The sequence below is a fragment of the Trachemys scripta genome, chromosome 18 (assembly GCF_013100865.1).
Source record: "Trachemys scripta elegans isolate TJP31775 chromosome 18, CAS_Tse_1.0, whole genome shotgun sequence".
NCBI lineage: Eukaryota > Metazoa > Chordata > Testudines > Emydidae > Trachemys > Trachemys scripta.
The window spans coordinates 6692713-6716734 of record NC_048315.1 but is presented as its reverse complement, the minus strand read 5'-3'; the positions used below and the strand labels follow the sequence as shown (position 1 = coordinate 6716734).

Below are 24022 nucleotides of genomic sequence, written 5' to 3'. Positions count from 1 at the left end.
GGTTTAAGAATCTGAAGTGCCTTCCAAAATCTGAGAGGGATGAGGCGTGGAGCATGCTTTCAGAAGTCTTAAAAGAGCAATACTCAGATGTGGAAACTACAGAACCTGAATCACCAAAAAAGAAAATCAATGTTCTGCTGGTGGCATCTGACTCAGATGATGAAAATGAACATGCATCAGTCCATACTGCTTTGGATCGTTATCAAGCAGAACCCGTCATCAACATGGAAGCACGTCCTCTGGAATGGTGGTTGAAGCATGAAGGGACATATGAATCTTTAGCGCATCTGGCACGCAAATATCTTGCGATGCTGGCTACAACTGCGCCATTGTTCTCACTTTCAGTTGACATTGTAAACAAGAAGCGGGCAGCATTATCTCCCACAAATGTGAACAAACTTGTTTGTCTGAGCAATTGGCTGAACAAGAAGTAGGACTGAGTGGACTTGTAGGCTGTAAAGTTGTACATTGTTTTATTTTTGAATGCAGTTATTTTTTGTACATAATTCTACATCTGAAAATTCAACTTTCATGAGAAAGAGATTGCACTACAGTACTTGTAGTAGGTGAATTTAAGAAATACTATTTCTATTGTTTTTTACAGTGAAAATATTTGTAATAAAAATAAATATAAAGTGAGCACTGTACACTTTGTATTCTGCACTCTAATTGAAATCAATATATTTGAAAATGTAGAAAACATCCAAAAATATTTAAATAAATTAAATTCTATTATTGTTTAACAGCACGATTAAATCGAGATTTTTTTAAATCGCTTGACAGCCCTAATATATAATATATAAAAATTAATTTCAGGGATCATCATCATCAATGCTCATGATACATATAATACAAAGATAGAGAGAAGCCCTTTTTAAAAACATAAGACTTTTCTTTTGAAAGCAATAAAACGTATTAATTGCAACCTGATAATTTTAAAGCAACACTGCAAGCGTGCTTAATGATCCATCCAAAGGATTTATAGGAATCTGGACTCGGAGTGCCAAAGTGAGGTTCTGAATGCAATACAGTTATATGCTGCACCTCAAATCAGGGACATGAAACTGCTTTGGTCACACATAGCATCCGCTATGTCCTCCAACACTAAGGCACAACACAACCTGTTAAAAAAAAAAAATCAATCAATAAGCAATACAGGGCTCATCCTACGTATTGCAGGATACATGGCATGCTTCACCAAGAAGGGAACATTTTCTTGCTTCTCTCTCCTTAAGGTTAATTTTCAAAGAAGGGTTTGATTATTTTTTAAATCTACTGCTCTTGGGTTTTAGGAACATAGGAGTTACTATACCGGTCAGATTGTTAGTCCAATCTAGTCCAGCATCCTGCCTCTGGTAGTAGCCAGTATTGGATGCTACAGAGGAAAAGGAAAGCTCCACCCAATACATCTAGTTTAGCATACATGGAAAATTCCTTCCTGAATCCCATTGGAGGCTTAAATCTGAAGAGTGAGGTTTGATGATCCTTTATTGTCTCCTATTGAATAATAAAATACTAGAACTGTTCAGGTAATGTTGTTTCCCCGTGTGGAATTTTTCTTTGAATTTTTTGGGTTTTTTTCATCAAAACCCTCCAGTTTTTTGTTTAGAATTTATATTTTGTGAACATTTCCATTTTGTTGGGGGGGGAAAAAATGTTCCAATGAAAACATTTTGACTAATTCTATAAAATACTCCCACACTTTATAAAGGGGGTTGTTCTGGGATTTGTGTTGATATCTTCAGAGCTTATCCAATCACACACTGGAAAGCCCAATACGCTCTGAAGATGCGTTTCTCCTGTTAAATTCTGATCACCTCAACATGCAGAGAGATGCAGTGTCTCAGATTAAACCAGCTGATTTAATCCTTTGAGCCAATGTAATGTAACATGTTGCAGCCTCTTGGTGAATTTTAACTCTTGGCTATCTCAAAAAGGGATTTTATACTGCGAGTGCAGAGTTATGCCTTTTTCTTTAGGGCTATGTTTGTGTACATGACACTATAATACCACATCCATATTGTCACTCATATGAGAGATGTACAAGGGTGCCTGGACACATTTTACTAAGGGCGAATGGCAGGGTGGGAAATTATTTTCTTCTCTACTGTATCTATTTAACAGTCAATTATGAAGACTTGAAAACCACAATGGAAAAGCAGATGGATATTTATACCTTTAGGAGAATATCCAAGACTGTAATTGTATTTTTATATTATTTAAGAGATTTCGAGAACTGAATATAAATAAAAGCTTGTGGCTGAATTGTGATGTCTGAATCTTTCAGTGGCCTGGCGTTTCTCTCTCTCTCTGCCCTCACAGCAAGTGCTAAGAAGAGGAAGATATTTTTCCCATCTCTTCTAGACAATTTAGGTTGCATCTTTGGAGGTGTTCCCCGTTCCATTTGTGCATTATTATGTCAATGGTCCTTGAGGTCTTTGGGAGGATCCTTCCTTTACATTGGCCTCTGAGATACTAATTGCACACTATAGGGCCTGATTTTGCATGGTGCTTTGTGCCCTTCCACTCCTGTTGAAATGGGGAGTGCTCAGATTACTATGGATAAAATGGAACCATAGGGTCACCCAATACATCTTCATGTCAGCATGGACATATTGCTATTTAGTGGGATGCTAGCTAGCTAGGCATCCATCCATCCATCCCTTAAACTTTTTTGTACTACCTGCTTCCACTACTTCCATCCATTTCCCAAAACCAGGAAGACTATTGAGAAGCTGTGGAGCAAAGAGACTTCGCTTTGTGGCTGTTTTACAACATGTAGTAAACTAAAGTTATTTGACAGCCTCATGTTCTGCTGCCCCATCCCGGTTTCCAGGCAACAACAGAAACAATGCAATCTTGTATAAAAGTCATGCGTCTTCATTTTTTAAGACCTTGGCAAGGTTATCACTCCTCAGCATGGTCCCGCCGAGAACAATGCTCTGTTCATGGAACAAGACGTCTGCATCTTTATGAGAGGATGCTTAAGGTGTAGTCGCAGCCTTCTTCATTGAAACCATCATGCTCATTGAAATCACACATTTCTACATCCACAGAAGGGTGGGCTCTCAAACTGCATGAAGAGTGGCTAGACCACAGCACCGGGCTTCAGGACTCCTGGGGGTCTATTTTCAGCTCCTTGGGCACCTGGCTATTCCTCAGTTTACCCAACTGGAAAATGGATTTACTCCTTCAGCACTTCAAAGGTTCTGTGACAATTAGTTGTATGCAAAGCACTGAGTTTCTCATATAAATGGACAAAGTGCTATTAATTAACTACGTTAATTGCGCTATAGCAGCAAGCAGTTGGAAAACATGATTTACTGTGAAGGAGACAACACTGATTCACGCCAAATATTTGGACAGGGGGGAAAAAATGCTGCTGGCAAAGTCAATAGCTTCAGCTCTATACAAAATAGTCTTTCATATTCTATATATGCCTCAAGGTGGAAGACTTCAAGCATTACTCTAGGGATATCTTCTTATTCTAGAAGGGTGAGATTTACCCCAGTGTAGAGGGCCTGCATCAATCCCCTTCTCGGAGTATAACTGCAGTTTAGATGATAAGTAATGCCCCAGTATTGCAAGGAACTTTGTGTAGGTTCAGGAGTTCATTGCAGGACAGAGGGGGGAGAGAACATTATGGGGGTTCCTCCTAATAAGGCCAGATCATCTGCACTCCATTTACATTTTAAAAGAGAGGAGTTTATTTAACGGTCAGCCCATCATATGCTGAAATTCATACTGGCTTCTTTCTGGCTCACCCATCAACAGTAATGGTTTTCTAATGGGAATTTAATTAATAATTTTGTTCAAGATTCTTAAGACAAAATAGAATCCAGATCCCTCTTGCAGGGTTGTGTTGGCTCTGAAATGGTAAGAGGATTAAACAAAAATAATGAAAATGTGCTGTAAGCAGCGTAAGCAGATATGACTCTGCACATACACAAAGACCTATTGGATGAGTAGGTGCCACATTTGCAATCACGGTACAGAGTAAAGCTGAACTTCAAGCCCTTAAAGTGGGGCTTAAGTGGTGCTAAGAGACTTGTGCATTCTTTAGGCACAAGGGTGTATTTCTCCCTAAGTGTCTTCAGTTCAACTTATTTAAAGAATAATTTTTCATCAGCATGCAGCGTCAGCTGTTGGGCAACGCACTGCATCAGCATATCTTTGGTCAGTGCAAGCTCAGGAATGTTCTGTTCCCTTCCAACCAACGAGTTTGATGTCTTGTCACCAGTACTTGGCATGCGGCTGGAGCGCATGTTATTCTTGTTTCATAAAAAAAATTCAGGCATTTATACAGTGCACCCATTACAGAAGCCTAGTTCCACAAAGCTCAGTACTGAAAACACCTATATTACAACAATTAAATTAATTTGACATGTCATTAAAAAAACCCAACTCCCTAACAAAACATAACACAAGACCCCTTCACCATTCTATCTGCCCCTCAGGAAAAAAAAGTCTTGCTACGTATTTTTATTATATATAATGCCTTGCAACTTCTACAGAAAGTTATTAATTCATGTTCTGAGAGACTAGGAGGAGGGGTGAAAAATCAAGAGTCCAAGACCATTAACAGAGAATCCACCAACATCAGCCCCTGTGCATCGAAAAATCGAGGCATTCTCAAAGATGGATGTGTGCCAGCTCATCTCAGCTACCCGGGTAGAACAGGAGGAGAGATGAGGTCTGTTAGACAACCAGTAGCTAGACCACAAAAAGCTATTTAGGTTAAAGACAATATTTTGAATTGCACCTGAAACCAAACTGGAAATTGGTGCCATCTGCAAAGCAGAAAGATATTAATGGACCAATGATTTACACCTGTTGAAGATCTGGCCCAATACACTCTTTTTGCCAGAATCACCATAGTGCAAGCAGCCAGCCACATTCTGTACTAGCACATCCGAGTGCGCTAATCACAGGGCTACATGTCAGTTACTGGATAAACCCAAGGAAAGATACAGCAAGGACTATTTGATTTAAAACAAAAACCAAAAGATTAAAGCAGGATCTTTGGTTTTTCTTTAAAAGACAGTTAAGGAAAAATAATTTGTTATTCCCAGGTTCATTTCGGTTGCAGGCACCGGGGTTGTACATACATAAACATTTATCATCTTATATTTCTATTTCTCTAATGAATTAGCTAGCGCATCTGCTTGAACTGCAAGGATGATACCAATTTAGAGAAGCTCCCACAGTTCTAATAGCCAAACTATGAAATTACAGCCCCATGTTTGCCCCTTCAAGTTAGCATCAGTCTTTTTTAATCCATTCTCCTTTAAGGGATTAATGGCAGTTAAAGGGGATTTATACACAGAAGTTATCTGAAAAAATGGGCATTTGGGGCAACTTTAGAGTTAGAGGCTATTGATCGAGAGAACAAGATCTTAACTAAAAAAGGGTCAGGGAGGTGGTGTTTGAATCCAGATCAGTTCAGTGGCTGGTCAGTGTTTGGGTTCAAGACAGAAACAGGGTAAATGTTCAGGTTTGAAAGTGCAAAAATCTTCTAAGGCTCCCTACTGCAATTATGGCCCAGAATGGCAAAATCTCACCAGATTAGATGTAGATGTTCTTAATGATATTTCTGCCATTTTGGGATGACATCTGAATCATTCTTCTTAGGGGTTTCTATTAGTGGCTATCACTGTAGCATTCAAGCACTGCACATGTACTTTTTAGGACTGTTTAGAGTATTGAGGTCCCTGCTGGACTTCATGGAGTCTTCGATTTTCCTTGTTTAAAGGAATCTCCACTTGGGGCATACACACACTATATACATATTATATCAATTATGGATCCAGAAATCAGCCCCCTTCCAATTTTGGATCAGACTTGGATTTGGGCACATGCATTTGAAACCACCATATTTCTCAAAATTTTGAGCGTGGGAGGCAGATTTGAGATAGTAACTTGGGTCCTCTTTTAATTTCTAATGCAATCACACTTAATAACTGACTAGCTAAATGAAGTCAGTTCTTCATTGAAAGAGCCACTGTAAACAACTCTAAATGCAGTTAAGCTTTCCATCAGGTCACAGCAGTTCAGGAAGCTGAGAGAGACAAGAAATGCCAGACAATACTCATAAGGCACATATTTATATTACCCATCAAGGATTATCTGCAAGACATTGGAAAGGAACATGTCAGTGCTGCTGAGATAGTCACGTCCTTATAGATATTGGACTTTTGAAGCAGGAGTTCAAATATACAAAATGCATTTTTCATGTGAGCATTAGGAAAATTTGAAGTTGCCCTTTTTTTTTTTTCTTTCCAGATCTAGCCTTTAAGGGTAGAAGGGGCAGGTGGAAATGACAACACAGCTACCAGGCTTTCTGCTAAGCACATGCGTATAACACACTCTTCACTTGTCCCAATGTGAACTGTGCCTCAATTTTTCCCATTACATAAAGGGATATCAAAAGTACTTCCATATCTCACATGCTGTTCATGAGGCTTAATAAATTATTATTTTTAAATCACTACCAGATTTTATATAGAAGAGTACAAAGATAAGACTATGTCAATATTTTCAGCTGCTATGCATGCAAAGGGGGGGATACATTCCAAGCCAAACTATCAGGGGGTAGCCGTGTTAGTCTGTATCTACAAAAACAACAAGGAGTCTGGTGGCACCTTAAAGACTAACAGATTTATTTGGGCATAAGCTTTCGTGGGTAAAAACCTCACTTCTTCGGATGCATAGAGTGAAAGTTACAGACACAGGCATTATATACTGACACATGGAGAGCAGGGAGTTACTTCGCAAGTGGAGAACCAGTGTTGACAGGGCCAAGCCAAACTGTTACACTTTGGAGAGAAAAAGCTAAATGTTAATGAACAAAGGTAAATTCCTTTTTAATGCAGCTAGAAATAGATCTCAGTGGTGTCATCTTTTATTGAAGTCATGACTAAAACATAAAACACTTCACTTTACAGAGGATTAAAAAAGAAAAACAGAAAAACAAGAAACACAACAGTGCCATCCAGACAATGGAAAATGAGGAATCTGGAAACAAAAGTCATTTTCATAGACAACTTGAGTTTGTATTCGTCTTTGAGTTTACTAGTGAATGAATAATGTACAATGATAAGTACAAAAAAGTAATATTTCTGCCCCTCTGGAGTGCTTTCCACATGAGTCTCACAAAGTGCTTTACACACATCTCACACACACATATATACACACACAAAGACTCAAAACACCCCTGTGAGAGATTATATTCTTTAACTAGTGCATCATCTTCACAGATAAGATGAGACACAGAAAAAGGGTGTGATTTGACCAGGGACCTACAGCACGTCAGTGGCAAATGTGGGAGCAGAATCCAGAAACCCAATCTAATAATAATAATAAAAGTACCTAGTTCTTACATATCCCTTTTCATCCATAAATCACCAAGTGTTTTACAAAGCAGGTAAGTTTCATTGCTCTCCTTTTACAGATGGGAAAAAAGGGAAACAGAAGTGAAGTGGCCTTCTCAAGGTCACCTAACAGGGCATAGCTTGCAGTAAAATGCAGGTCTCCAAATCCCAGGCCAACACTGTATTTGCGAGGCCACACTTCACCTAATGTAATGTCTAGTTTCTCTCTGTATCACTCAGATCTCTCTTTCTTTCCATCGGCAATTTCTCTGTTTGAGTCATCACATTTGTAATGGCCCATTGCGGCAGTAGTTAGAAACAAAGCTTTGGGTACAAGACCATCCCTTAACCCTGTACAAGGGGCTGGCTTAGTGGGCTAAGCCTCAGGTATGCCCTCTTCCCTCCCAACTGTTTCCCTAGAACACCAGCAAGGGCAACGGGGTCTAGTGACCTGCACAAAGAAGAGACCAGGTTTGGTACAAATGAGTGCATGGGGGGGTCCAGGAGGGAAAGAGACCCTAAAAGCCAAATGCTTGGCTGCTCAACACACATACTTGGGACAAATGGAATAACCGTCAGGGTTTGCCTCCAGACACACCTCAGGGACCTTGGCCCCATTAGCGTACGGCACTTTGAGGTGAGAATGGAATTCTCTTCAGTTCTGTCACCCACAGGAGTGGACAAAAACACGAGAAAGACCCACAATAATCATAACACCAGCTAAAACCAATGAGATGTGAAATGTCAGCCTGAAAGGGACAAACAGGGCATCCCTTTACGCACCTTGGGCATGACATGGCTCCCAACCAGGCCCCCTCTGCAGCTCCCACTCATCACGCAGCTTCTGCCCAGTCTAGCTCCCCTTCCCACGCACACACTGCAGCCACCAACTCCCCTAAACCAGCTCCCACGTCTGCTTCCCCTCTCCTCGTGCAAGCCCCATGTCCCGCCCTAGTCTCTTCCCAGCAGGCTGCAGGCTCTAGGAGAAAGCTGAGGTTCCCTACCCAGGGAGGTCCTTCTTACCTGCTTTGTGCACCATTGCCGAGGGGATGAGGCCTTGGCTGCCTGAGAATTCGCCTTACAGGCTCTCCTAGGCTCTAGTCTGCGGGGCTCACACCTGGAACCGTAGATCTCAAACAGCTGCTCACGGCTGAACAAGCCGTACAACGACCTCTAGCGACCACAGGCGGTACTGCAGGCAGCTTAGCCCACAGGCATGGGGCAGGGTAGAAAAGTCCAAATTAGCAAATGCTGGAGGAATTGTCCCTTCCCCGTCTGCCTCAAAGGTTTCCCCCCACCCACAAACCTTGGGGAGCAGTGGGGGGGGGCGTATTACTGGTGTTCCAACCCTGCGCTGTGGTTCTAAGTAGGCAGGTGTTGTAGTAAAAAGAAATATGATCTAAAGGAGACTGGAATGCAAAGCCACAAACAGTTTTAACATGTTTTGAGCATCTCCTCCTCAAACTTTTCGAACTAATGATCTGTTCTTGGGAGAAAAGCAGAAGCTGGAAACTCCTCAAGCAGAACAGGTTGATGCCAACTTCGATTGCACCTGTCAAATAGGGAGAGGATGGGGGAAGCTGAGGAAGTGGTAGACAGGGGCTATCCAGGTAAGGGGTAGCATGGACTAGCAGTTGTATTCCTTGTATGTCAGACTGTGTTTGTGATTGACTTCTCAAATTTTAATTGATGGGAACCTTTAAATGTGTAGCGATACATGTATTGGAAACATGTCTTACTGCAAAGCAAGGGATTAAGAAAACCTTTTCAAACCCTGATCTGCTATGAGCAGATTCTATTGCTGGAAATTCACCTTTAAATAGAGATCATGTTTGTGCTGCAGGGACACTGAGAGCTTGTACTTAGGTTGCTAATCCATGCTTCCACATATACACTGCTACTGTGATCCAGGCTAGCTAGATTAAAGCTAACACAGGCATGCAACAATCACAACTTCACCTGGCAGTGTAGACATACTATCAGTGGCTTCTCTGGCATGCTTGGCTGAAACCTCAGACCTGCAACATCTACTGGTTACTATTCATCCCACCAGTGGCTGCATTTATCTAGATTTACAAAATGCGACCCTCTGTGGTGGTCTCTGCGTTCTTATCTGCAATTCCAAGTACCCCAAAATTTTCAAGATGGAAATTGGGGGTGGAGGCAGATTTGTTCTCCTAATTACTTATAAAACAGGTGCTTTCCCCCTACCACCTCTCCACAAAATGCACAGGTGTTACCCACCCAACACCAAAGATTTCATTGTATTTTCTCCCTTCAGATATTGCAGGCAGATGCTGCCCATTATAATGGGCAGGTATCTTGTAGCAGCTCTTTTGGAGATGGACATCAGGTAGGGCAACCTGAGAGCCCATCATCCGCAAAGCCAAGGCTACATAGCTTTCCTTCTAACGCGATGCTCCCCCATCCCTCAATAGGGTGACCAGATCGTAAGGGTGAAAAACCAGGACAGCGGGTGGGGGGTAATAGTCATCTATATAAGACAAAGCCCCAAATATTGGGACTGTCCCTATAAAATCAGGACATCTGGTCACCCTATCCCTCAACCACCTGCTGCAGCTGAGCAGCCGCTAATGATAATAGAGGCGCACAGCGGCCACAAACAGCGTCCCTCCAGCTCAACTCCACCACCCCGGGTTCCTCCCCCTAGGGGAGCCCACCTCTATCTTCCCTCCAATCGGAGCCACCCAACTCCAAGCGCAAGCCACACACTCCCACTAGCCGCCTCAGGAATTGCCCGCCCATGGCGTCCCTCAGCAGCTGCCCGTGCAACCTTCCTCAACATTCTCCCGCCCAAACCCTCTCCCTCAGCCACCTCAAGATTCTCCACTCCCTCCCCCCCCCCAGTCCAAGCCACCACCTTAGTGCAGGAAACGCCTCAGAATTTTCCAGCTCAGCTCTTCCAACACTAAATAGCTTTGGTTTTCTTTGCTGCACCTTCCTCCTTTTGCAGCATCCTCCCCCCTCAAAACCCAGTTAATTTAATAGCACCCTGGCCTGCTCTGGAGCAGATTTAACACTTCACACTCCTGGCAGATTTCATGCCTCATTTGCTGTATTAAGACCTCTAACAAACTTAGCACTCCAGAGGAGGCACCACTGCAAATTTACCACACCAGTTATCATTGTTCTGTTCCCAGAGAGTTAGCACCACTGCTCCTGGTGCTTTGACCAATTTATCACTGCAGGGTGCCACTATTTTGTGCCCAGCCCAATTAAATGCCCTGTATTTTTGTACCAGAGTACAGTGGTCCAAAATTTATGCTGAGGAAATTTTCAACATAAAAAAGTTCCCTACAACTAAAGAACTGCAGTGGATTGTTACCAAAGTCAGATGCTTATTAATGACTATTTATTTAGCGTGTGCAGAGTCGTCCAGCCAAGCGGTGGCATCTTCTGTGGGGTGGTCCAGTTCTTCTATTGAACATGTGTAAAAGGGTATTTTAAACACCAATATAACTGTTTCCAGTTTTAACTGATAGGGAAGTAATTTTACCTCATGTTCCCCTTCATTTTTAAGACTCTCACCAGTACAAAAGATACACAACAAAATGCAGCGTTGCCAGCCCGTTACGGGTTATATACATTTATACACACATACAAGAATGAAAAGCTACATAATATAATCCTTGAGCCTTAAAATTGCATCTGTCCTGCCACAACAAAGGGAGTTTTATAGGAACTACGATTAAATAGGCAGTAGAAAACGTTTGAGTCCAGATCTATACATACCTGAATATACCAATGCAAGAAACTTAAACAGCAAAAATAGATGAACTAGAATGTCTAGCAACTGAAGAGGACTTAGATAAAATAGACATTTCTAAAGCATGGTGGGATAACACTGATCAGTTAGATGCTGTTTGCAGTGTAGTTATAGCTGTAACGGTCCCAGGAGATTAGAGAGACAAAGTGGGTGAGGTAATATCTTTCATAGGACCAACTTCTGTTGGTGAAACAAGCTTTCAAACTACAAGGATATCTTCTTCAGGTCTGGGAAAGGTTTCAGAGTAGCAGCCGTGTTAGTCTGTATCCGCAAAAAGAACAGGAGTACTTGTGGCACCTTAGAGACTAACAAATTTATTAGAGCATAAGCTTTCGTGGACTACAGCCCACTTCTTCGGTCTGGGAAAGGTATTCAGGCTTTGTTTACACTACACAGCATTTAGCAATATGGCTGTGCCACTACAGCTGTGCTGCTAAGAGGGGCACAGTGTAACTGCTGTTTGTTGGCAGGAGAGAACCCTTCTGCTGACAAAGCGCTTTTCACACTGGCGCTTTTCGTCACCAAAACTTTTGTCGTTGGGGGTGTGTGTGTGTGTGTTTTTCACACCTCTGAATGACAACAGTTTTGCCAACAAAATTCCAGTGTAGACAAAACCTCAGTGTCACAGGTAAATACAAGGTGGAAAAGGTTGTTAAGCATAAGTAGTTAACACATATTCTAAGAGATCAATCAAGGTGAAGTGGTCCGTTAACACCTCTGCAGTCATAGGACAAAAAAGTGGAGTTAGTGGGTTACAGATTGTTATAATAAGCCATAAATCCAGCATAAAATACTGTAATACCTGGCTATATTTTATACAGGAAGGAAAGCTTAGGTCTTGGAGATGGGGAGTTAAATTATAGTTAAAAGATTTCATGAGTAGAAATAACATTTTTGAGTTGGGAATACCAAATTCCAATGAGTAGATGCCAAGGCCAGAAGGATCATCATTGTGATTATCTAGTTCAGTGATTCTCAACCTTTCCAGACTACTATACCCCTTCCTGGAGCCTGATTTGTCTTGCGTACCCCCAAGTTTCAGCTCACTTAAAAACTCCTTGCTTACAAAATCAGACAAAGATACAAAAGTGTCACAGCACACAATTACTGAAAAATTGCTGACTTTCTCATTTTTACCATACAATTATAAAATAAAAATTGGAATATAAATATTGTACTTACATTTCAGTGCATAGTAGATAGAGCAGTATAAACAATCATTGTCTGTGTGAAATTTTAGTTTTTACTGACTTAACCAGTGCTTGTTATGTAGTCTGTTGTAAAACTAGGCAAATATCTAAATGAGTTGCTGTACCCTCCGGAAGACCTGTATATACCCCCAGGGGTACGTATACCCCTGGTTTAGAATCGCTGATCTAGTCTGACCTGCATAAAACAGGCCCAGGCCATAGAACCTTCCCAAAGTAATTTATTTTGAACAAGACCATAATTTAAAAAAAAAATACAATCTTTATTAAAAAGTTACCAGTAATGGAGAAGTCACCATGACGTTGACCCTTGCTAAATTATTCCAAATGTTAATTACCCTTACTGTTACTGTCTGAATTTGTCTAGATTAAAACTTCCTAGCTATTTGATCTTGTTATGCCTTTGTCTGCTAGACTGAAGAATCCATTATCAAATATTGGTTTCCTATTTAGATACTTATAGACCACTTCTCAATACCTCCCATGTGTCAACAACTGTCACTATGTCTTCAGTTGCCAAAATCTCTAGCCTCACTCTCTGAAAACTTCTACAATACTTTGTCATCTAAGAAACTACAGGGTATTTAAAATGTAGGGACGGCCTAAAATGAACTGATTTCAATATAATAAATTACATCACAAGAAATACTGCATATATGTATATAGCATTGTTAATTTGCTTATCAAGTGCATTGAGATCCACACAACTTTTTAATTACCTGAAGCTGGTGGAAAAATCTCTACTTTTTGGCCCAGAGTGTTGCAGAAACCAGGAGATCTTGCTGCCAAATTCAGATCAAACAGAGTATTCTGGGCCTTAAGTCTGCCAAGCAATATTACTAGTCAATACATAAAGTGAGAGGGTACAAGCCCGGAACACTCCTTATAAGGTGACTATGTATTAAATACATTTTACCATCCTATTAACTAGTTTAGCTCCCTAAAATGTTTACCCCTCCATGCCTCCACATAATGGTGTTCATATAGTTTTTGTTTGTTTGTTTTACACAAGCATGCAGTATTGCTAATCCTGAGCATTAAAAAAATAGGGTCAGGCCCCCCAAATCATTACATTGGTTAAAAATCTAATTTTAAAAATAATAATTGTAGGTGCTTTTTATTCAAAAGCTGAAATCCTCATGAAATTACATGAATTGTAGAGTTGGGGCTTTGAAACAAAAACACCAAATAGGAGACTCACAACAAAATCATGAAAGTTGACAACACTGAGCATTCTAAGAACCAACTGGAGTAAACTGAGTTTTAAACACATTTCAGAAGTGGTTCAGTCTGAATCTGCTTGTTCTGACCCATTTTAGTGCTAGTGTGGACATGGACAGACTGAAAACAGTTCAACTAGACTTCCCACCAGTGTGATGTGCTTTTTTTTTTTATATAAACATTCCAAAATCTATTCCTTCTGGGAGCTGTTCCAGGGATTATGGGATAGGAACTCAGAGGATAGCGCAACTAAAACAGTTTATAAATGTTTTAATGTAGATATGGGGAAAGCCTACAATGATTCTTAATATTATTCATCAGAGCTAGCATGGATATGGTTTTATTTTAACCAGTTTTGTCTGATTTTTGAAACTGAAAACAACTGCAAGGTATGTTCTCAAAGTGACAGACAAGAAAAGGCATACCAAAAAAATCTGGCTCTGAAAATGAAATGTTCCCTTTTCTAGGGAGGCTCTCTCAAATGCCTATCTATGATAGGCATCTTTAATATCTTTAATTTGAAGATATTTAAGATATTTAATTAATATCTTTAATTTGAAGATATTGCAAATATCTAATTAATGGAAGGAAGATAAAGCACTAGCACTAACATACATATGAATCTAAAACATCTTTTACAAACATATCAAAGGCAACTTTTACTGTGTGAGATTGGAACAGTGGGAAAGCCTGCTTTTATCTTTAATCCAGTCAAGGGAACGTCAGATAAACGTATTTTCTTTGGGACATGTAAGTCTTCAAGGATTAAGAAGGTTACTGATAAGAATACAGTTTGCAGGTGAGTATCTGTATAAAGAAGGTTCTTCCTTCATTTAAGTTTGACTGTATGCCCCATCCTGTGGCATTTTTCCAGCAAGTAGTTTAGATTTAAACCATGAGACAGAGAATCCAGCTAAGAATACATTCAGGTTGTTTATTTTTTTGAAAATAAACTTCCTTTTCTTTGCTCTTTGGTTATCTTACTGGCATCATTCAGAGCTTACGCAGTGTGCATGTCAGTTTTTTCACTGATAACTTTGTTTCCTTCTGGTGCTCTATGGTTGTTTTGGAAAGGACATTAAGAATTATACAGAAGGTGAAAAATAGCACTACAGGGTTTAGGTACGCCTTCCAACGGTGGCCAGGAAAAGAATTAACACTTTCCCCTTGAACAGAGAATATACCACCAGTGTCTGGCCTCACTGTTGAGCCAGAAGCCTAGCCAAAAGTGGACATGAGGCCAAACTCAGCTAACGTGAATTATTCACGTTTTTATTATTATTCAAGCATTTGTGTCTGTGAGCCTCCCTTTTATTTCATAAGATGAACTCCAACTCAGAGAAGCCCTTTTGCCTGCATTTATTTTAACTCTAGATTCCTGGGGTATTTACACTTCATTCTCCCCTCTCCTTAATCAACCTATGCCATTTGTTGTGTGAAATTAATAAAATCATAGAAATGTAGGGCTGGAAGGGACCGCTAGAAGGCTTTTAATCCATCCTCTTCTCCTGCCCCTCCCTGAGGCAGAAGGAAATATATTAGACAACCCCTGACAGGTTTTGTTTCACCTGATCTTGAAAACCTCCAGTGACAGGGATTTCACAACCTCCCTTGCTAATGTATTCCACTACTTAACCATCCTTACCGTCAGGAAGTTTTTCCTAATATCTAACACAGGGGTCGGCAACCTTTCAGAAGTGGTGTGCTGAGTCTTCATTTATTCACTCTGATTTAAGGTTTTGCGTGCCAGTAATACATTGTAACGTTTTTAGAAGGTCTCTTTCTAGAAGTCTATAATATATAACTAAACTATTGTTGTATGTAAAGTAAATAAGGTTTTTAAAATGTTTAAGAAGCTTCATTTACAATTAAATGAAAAGGCAGAGCCCCCCGGATAGGTGGCCAGGACCCAGGCAATGTGAGTGCGACTGAAAATCAGCTCGCATGCTGCCTTTGGCACGCGTGCCAAAGGTTGCCTACCCCTGATCTAACATAAATCTCCCTTGATTAAGCAGATTACTTTTTGTCCTACCCAGGCTTGTTGTTCAAGTGAAAGCAGAAGTCAAGTTTTCAAGTCTAACTTGTATTTTTATCCCATATCATTGTTTAAACTTAACCTGTGCAAGCCATTTGACTACGCTACGTGCAGACTTTCGATACTGGGAGACAAAAGAAACTCACCTAAAAAGATGATATAATGGTAGATTCCCCTTTCAGCCAGTGGTAACAGCACCAAGCGGAATAAATTGAGAAAAAAAATAGCCACTTGGAGACACTTAAAATGCTCGTTATGTATTTGGGATTTGCTTTTCAAAAGATCTTAGCTGCCTGTTCGATCTTCTCCCAAACTCTTACTCAGCCCCTTTCATATGTTCCCTAGTCCAGTCACAAAAGTTGCATTATGTGTTTTGGACTCCTTTTTGTAGATCCTACTTGAATGTCAGATGTTTTTAGAGACAGTTTAAAATAGCAAAATGCTAAAGAATTCTCTCTGGTAATTTGCCTATGCAATATCTGGAACCACGCAAAAATCTCAAAGCTGCAAATGGTAGTGAACAGCTTGTCATAAGTATGTACATTATTTACAAACATATACAGCGAATGCAGATTGTTTCCTTGGCTGAGAATTTGACTGTTTAGAACCAGAGAGGATGTTTTCTTAGCTTTCATCTACAAATAAAATCACTAATTAAGTCTTTACTGTCATCTCTGTTAACCTGCAATACTTCGTTTTGCCTCTTTGCTAATGCATAATAGTCATTGCAAGAACAACGTTCACGCAGAGTATTAAAAACAAAACAACCAAAATAAAAACAAAAAACACCACACTTCAGAGTGTGTAAAATCCTCAGGAAAACAGCTAATCCAAGCTCGTCTGAGAACTGCATATGTATCTTTCTATCTGCCATACACCTTCCAGAGCTGCAAGAGCAACTAGGACTTACATAGACTAGCTCTGCTCCTGACGCAGACGCCTTGCCTGTTGAAACAAAACTGTTTATTGAAGTATTATATTGATCTCTATCTCGAGTATTCTTGTGTAAAACTCACATATACCAAGCATTAAGTTGTTTGAGATAGAATTGCTGTAGCTATTGAGAACGATTTAAGTCCATAATAAATACTTCTGGATCTTATTTTGGGGAAGAAAACATATTTAGAGGCATAAGTTTTTTTTTTTAAAACAATAACTCCATTGTTTCATATTCCTTCAGATTTGGTCCCAAGACCTCACCCCATATTCTTCTGGTTATTGATAATCCTCATTACATGCCCCCACGCCATTGCCAGATTTCTTTGCCTCCTGTATCTTGAGTAATCAAATCCCTGGAAGATTATGAAAGCAATCCTTCATTATTTCTCTAATTGGTGAACTCTATCTGAAAACATTATGTGCTCCAAAGGCTACTTTTTCCCATGGTTCATATTTCACTAGTAGTAATTTAAATTAAAAATAAATAAAAGTAGAAAGATGGGTAAGGAATATAATACTCAGTGTGATACCCTCAATCCCATCTTGGGCACCGACCAAGAATAGTTGGATCTGTGTAGTGACATGCTGCCAATGTTTTATCAAGGGGATCTTACAAAAATTCTCCTTGTGATAAATATATTCTGGGGATGTAAGTGTTTGCAGTAAGTACTGGTGGGAGGCTGAGGGATTTATTCTGTTTTTGTCCTTTAAACAGGAACACGTTGTTATAGTTACAACCGAGGAACAAGGAAAGACCACTTGGCAAACAAATGTCTATTAATTGTACTTGCTGGAAATGCTTTAAGTAAAAAATATACTGAATAGATTGAGAATGGAACACAATGATCAGTTTGGATCACGTGTGTGTGTGCATGCGCACACACTTTCCCCATATCTTTTTTTAAAAATGCTGATATGGTGCAATAAAATATTTGTATATGGACCAGGGGATAAGTGATCTCTAGCAGGGGTGATTTAGCAGTAATAGACCCTTTCATTCAACTTTCTGTTCAGTTTGCTGGTGAAATTTTAACCAGGAACTGCTTAACTCAACGTGAAAGATGTTTAATTCAATATATGAAAACAGAAAAATCTGAAAAAAGAACAGGAGTACTTGTGGCACCTTAGAGACTAACAAATTTATTTGAGCATAACCTTTCGTGGGCTACAGCCCACTTCATCGGATGCACAGAATGGAACATACAGTGAGGAGATATATATATACACACACACACATACAGAGAACATGAAAAGGTGGGAGTTGCCCAACCAACTCTAAGAGGCTAATTAATTAAGATGAACTGTTGTCAGCAGGAGAAAAAAAAACTTTTGTAGTGATAATCAAGCGAGCCCATTTCAGACCGTTTGACAAGAAGCTGTGAGGATTCGTAACGGGGGAAACAGATTCAATGTGCTCAGCCATTCCCAGGACTCCTGTGATTTTTGCGGATACAGACTAACACGGCTCAGAAAAATCTGAGCAGCTGCAGCTGTAACTGCTGGAGGGAGAGACAGAGAAGTTATACCCCCTGTGACAAAGTTCCTCCTCTATCTTGATGGGTCCTGTGCTTATTGGCGGATTTTCTTGCCTCAGAGATTCACCATGTGGGTTGGGGAACAGCCCAGAGACCTTCCCCTCTGGAAAAACCCACAGTCCAGGTCAATTGGGAGGTTTGGGGGGAACCCGGGCCCGCCCTCTACTCTGGGTTCCAGCCCAGGGCCCTGTGGACTGCAGCTCTCTATAGGGCCTCCTATAACAGCTGCATGACAGCTACAACTCCCTGGGCTACTTCCCCCTGGCCTCCTCCAAACACCTTCTTTATCCTCACCACAGGACCTTCCTCCTCGTGTCTGATAACGCTTGTACTCCTCAGTCCTCCAGCAGCACACCCTCTCACTCTCAGCTCCTTGCGCCTCTTGCTCCCAGCTCCTCACACTCTCACCACAAACTGAAGTGAGCTCCTTTTAAAACCCAGATGCCCTGATTAGCCTGCCTTAATTGATTCTAGCAGCTTCTTAATTGGCTCCAGGTGTCCTAATTAGCCTGCCTGCCTTAACTGGTTCTAGCAGCTTCCTGATTACTCTAGTGCAGCCCCTGCTCTTGTCACTCTGGGAACAGAAAACTACTCATCCAGTGACCAGTATATTTGCCCTCTACCAGACTCCTGTACCCTACTGGTCTGGGTCTGTCACACTACCTAGACAGAAAAACAAAGTGTGTGTTTCGTTTGTGTGTGCAAGACAAAGAATCTTCTGCCTTCTCATGTTAACTGCCCACTCAGCAGTGGTTAGCTTTGCATTAGAAGCCCCACGAGGAATTGCTAGCTGGAGGTCATATGGAGGAGCTATTGAATCTACAGTAGCTTTTTATATAGCGTTATTATTGAAATGTGATACAAGGCAGCAGCTGCTGATGTTACTGTAGCTGTTACTTCCTTAGAAGTAAAAATAGCATCAGATCTCCTTGTTCTTCACCTTGTCTCACGGTTCTTTTTTCACCAGCACGCTCCCTGGTTTATTTTAATGTCTACTTCATTTGGTAGTGGAGGTGCTGGATTCTGTCCCCGGCATCAGAGTAGAGGCTTCCCTCCCTCTTCTTCCCCACACCTTACGAGCTGAGGCAGAAGGTTCTTCAGGTTTTCCTGTAGCCTCTCATCCCTTTATTCATCGTTTCTCCACCACATCCCTACATTCACCTCTAATAGGAAAGAAGGGATATCTCTTGTAGGCAAGCCATCACATAGACCAGCCAGCTGGGGGTGTTAAAAGAGTCAACGGGTCATTTCTGTAGCACGTCTGAGCTCCTCTTACACAAGGAAGGCCTGAGAATTTCTGTGTAACTGGTACAGCCAACTCTCTCCATTTCTTTTTACATATAAACTTAAGATCTGCATGATGTCCTTTGCCTCTGCTATTCTTTTAACTTCAGACAGCAACCAGCACTGACTCCACCACCAGGTCACTTACATTCTTTTCTATTCAGTTCAATTTGTTCTCTACCAATTCACTAGGGCCATAGACCAGAGAGACTACTCCAGATTCCCCTGAGTTTAGGGGGGAAAGTAGAAGCATTATATCTGATATCACTAAGAAGATTGATTACAAATGGTGCAATGCCACTGATGCATGGAGTTTTTGTGTAGCAGCTATTAACACCAATGGAAGGAGCACTCTGACTTTAAAGTTTAAAGCAAAGAGCTGAAATCGGACTGGGCAAGTCATTTAATCTCTTGGATCCAGAAGGATAATTTAATTTGCAAGTTATCTTGAAGATACAAGAGCTATGTACATACCAATTAAGGGAGAAAAGACATGCTTTCAGATATGCAGTGTAGTTGAGATTTTAAAGGAATTGAGCTGGAAAAACAAAGTCTCTTCTATCAGAGGGGTAGCCGTGTTAGTCTGAATCTGTAAAAAGCAACAGAGGGTCCTGTGGCACCTTTAAGACTAACAGAAGTATTGGGAGCATAAGCTTTCGTGGGTAAGAACCTCACTTCTTCAGATGCAAGTAATGGAAATTTCCAGAGGCAGGTATAAATCAGTATGGAGATAATGAGGTTAGTTCAATCAGGGAGGGTGAGGTGTTCTGCTAGCAGTTGAGGTGTGAACACCAAGGGAGGAGAAACTGCTTCTGTAGTTGGATAGCCATTCACAGTCTTTGTTTAATCCTGATCTGATGGTGTCAAATTTGCAAATGAACTGGAGCTTAGCAATTTCTCTTTGGAGTCTGGTCCTGAAGTTTTTTTTGCTGTAAGATGGCTACCTTTACATCTGCTATTGTGTGGCCAGGGAGGTTGAAGTATTCTCCCACAGGTTTTTGTATATCGCCATTCCTAATATCTCTTCTGAATTGTATGGGCTTCAGCAAGGAAAGTTGACATGCCAAACAGAGTATTTTTAGAGAGTGCAAAGAGAGGTCCTATGGTAGACAGACAGAGTGTACAATATTCCAGTATCATCATGCCCATAAATGGTCAGTTATTGCAAGAGAAGATAGTCAGTGAGGGATCCAACTTTTATATCAACTAAACCTGCAATTATTAGAGCATGTTAAAAAAAGAAAAAATAAATTAGTTACTATTTCACTTTTACAAGGTCTATGTTTCATTTAGTTAACTACAGAGAGTCTCTATGATAGTATATTACTCAAAAAAGAGGGATCAGGATTGGAAGGGGTAGAGAGACCTGTTAACAAAAAGGTGTTCTTGCTTCTTTCACCAGAGAAAGTTGGGGTCTGCCTCCTGGAAGCCCCTTTCTGCTCCCCAAAGGGAATGCAGACCTCACTGAATCCAAGGAAGCATATAACTTGAACCCACTTAATTTCCAGATAGGTTAGATGTAACTAGAAAATAACCAACAGAAAATACTAAAAAACAGTGGTGAGTCCTGACCAGCTGTAATGGATGACTACAATTTATACTGTGTATTACTGGGGCTGAAGCCAATGCTACTTTTATAAAACTTCATTGCCTAGTTGTTACACACGCTCTCTATCTCACTTAGACTCTGCACCCCGTAAAAATACAGCACATTGAAAAAGTTACTTTAATGACACTTATGAAAAAGGTAATATTGCTTAGGTGTTCAGGGCAAGAGGTTGTGGTTTAAAATGTTGGGATGGCCTTTAAAAATAGAGATTATGAAAATTCACTGCGCATTGGTGTATTTTTCCCATGGGAGAAAATAACTTGAATTTTAATAAATCATCATGGGCTTGTTTTGCTTGCTCAAAGGAGATTTGTTTGTTCTGTAACTATATTTTTAAATTAGGTGTTAAAATCTAGCATGCAAGGGTCAATAAATCAGACTGTGTGACACGGAAGCTCCGACTATGGTAGCTCTGTTTTCACAGTTTCAATACTGACAGTAGCAAACATATGCAGCCTTCACCATGTGATTTAAAAGAAAACCCAGAATCTGAAATTGGTTCCAAAAGCTGCTAGTATGCAACTACACTCCATAGACATCAGTAACCAATAGGGCAAAAAAACCCTCTACTTTATATGATCACATTAATTTGATCATGACTGCCCCAGAGGCTGAAGGGGAGGAAAGCAATAACATGTACATGAAAGGTGTGTATGTTGTAAATCAGAAAGAAAATAAGTAAGATGACAGTTATAGATGTACAGTAAACTATGAAATGAACATAATTTAAAAAAGCATCTGACTTTTGAAAGTCTAACAGAGTATGAAAGCCACGAGAAAAGTAGAGTTTGGGGTTGTGAAACATCCCCAAAAGAAAACATGAATGATAGTTAACCAATTTTTTTGGGTTTTATATTCAGACGTTCTGGGGTGTGTGGAAAAAACATCCCCCGAGCAACATAAGTTCTACCAACAGAAGCATCACTAACTAGCTTTTATACTGGCCACCAGTTCACTAAGAAGAGCAGGAGATGTTTTTGTTAATTAAGTTGGGAAAACCAAAGTGTTCGTATAAACCCAGAGTTAGTCAACAACAACAAAATCTATACATAAGTATCCTGGAAAAATTCCAGAATAGCTAATTACATGATGCCTAGCATAATTCTCCTTCTATTTTCAGTTGGTCATGATCTTAGTCTTCATGTCCTGTCCTAATCTTTTGTAGTGTTGCTGGGGAAGCTAATGCTATTAATTACCAGAGGTAGCTGCATTTCATGGGTAGTGAAGTAATTCCTGAATATTTGTAGAGGCCCCCTTGGAATTCATTGGAATAAAATTTAAGGTAATATTATTAATTATTATTATTATTAAAAAGCACTACATAAATTCACACACAAATCCTTGATTCTTACAAATTCAGGGGGTTTAACTTTTAAAAATGGTAATCAATATTTTAATTTCAATACAAAAAAAAGCTTTATCTGTGCAAATTCCAAGTGGAATTGACTGTGGTTTGCATTCTTTGGTTTAAACAATGGTACAATCGCATTTTTCATTATTCACGATCAACACATTAATGTTTATCTTGAATATCACTATGGAATTATCGCACATCTGAAGAGTGTACTGAATGTTCTGCAAATGTATTGCTAGAGGGTAGGGAGGAATGCACTGTGCAAATATCATCTTTTAATAAAACATGAAAGCGCAAATTGCCAAATATTGATCTGTTATCTGAATCAAACACCGTGTGAAGGCACCTGCTCATCAAAAGGATTTACTTTCATATATTACTATAGGAGTTTTTCCATCAAGATACCAAAAGCTAAGTTTTCTGTAATACTTTAGTCCACATTATGAAATCATAAGGAAATTTCTTGTAGATCATCAGTTTATTTTAGTGGATTAGCAACAAACCATTAACTTTTTCCTAAGTAATCTTGGGGACTTGATATAAAGGCTCTGTCTTCACATAGCACAAGAAAAGTTTTAAGATGTGATTAATTTGGCTGCTAAAAATGATTTTGCAGAATTTCAGGGGCCAAGTTTCCTATGCAGGTTTTGAGTGGAAGTCCCATCCTTCCAAAAATCAAAACTGAGAAACATTGTTTGGAACTTAAACATTTGAATTGAGCTAATACTGGGAAACGGGGAGAATAATACTTCCCTACCTTATTTTGTAATTCTGGGATGTAACTCCGTCGCTCAGGGGGTGTGGATTATACGGACATGAATTGTAGCTATGTTTCCATGCATGCTTTCTACTAGTGATAAAAAGAGCAAGAGGGTCCCATGTGTCAACTGATGCACCAACTTCTCTGGCACCATCTTTAGAAGCTCCTTGGTGATGCTGATGCACAATGACCCATGCAAGAACCATAAACACTGAACAGACTAATTTGAAGCTAAACACAGCTTCTCTCTTTTAGACAACATTTAAAACAAACATGTCATTTGTGCCTCGTCAGATCTGCTGTATTATGGATGTTGGTCCAGTTGCCAGCACAACCAGACTTCTTCGTTTCTGGCAGAACTGCTTGTAGCTCCAGTGTGGCTCTCAAACCCATTCTCAACCAACTCTGAGGAAACCTCTCAACACTGTATACAGGTAAAGAGAAAATATGTGCTCATGTGTGCATAGTTCCAGAAGCAGCAGCAGCAAAATGACATGCCCAGTATCTCAAGACATCAGATAATAAAGATTGCACCTAAAGTACCTTGAAATCCTCAGATGGAAGACACTATGAGTGCAATGTTTTCATCTTGGTAAAATTCAATTTATCTACCTTTGAAATGCTGTAACCCCTGAGATTAAACACCACACACATTACCACTGCCAACAGCACTATACAGTAGGTTCCACGAGAAAATTATAAATCCACGCAATTTAAAACTAACTGGGTAATTTGACATAAATAGATTGCACAGTTGTTACCAAAGCTGGATTATGACCAGGACCACTGGAGTTAAGGCTTCCACTCTTTTGAGATTTTAAACACCCACTAACAGTTGGAACCTTGGATTAAACTACTGTCCTAACGTGTTTTTTTTACTGCATAATCAATCTGTCTTCACATTCACAACAGCCACTGTC

The 24022-nt window shown here is 40.1% G+C and overlaps 1 long non-coding RNA gene across 1 annotated transcript in view; it reads right to left on the bottom strand.

Moving 5' to 3' along the window:
* The window catches only part of LOC117867591, a 44718-nt gene extending 34864 nt beyond the window's left edge, over nucleotides 1-9854 (bottom strand). The window contains exon 1 of the long non-coding RNA XR_004643444.1: nucleotides 8394-9854. This is a non-coding gene — a long non-coding RNA (uncharacterized LOC117867591). The remainder of the gene's footprint in view (nucleotides 1-8393) is intronic.
* Between the last annotated feature and the right edge of the window lie 14168 nt (nucleotides 9855-24022).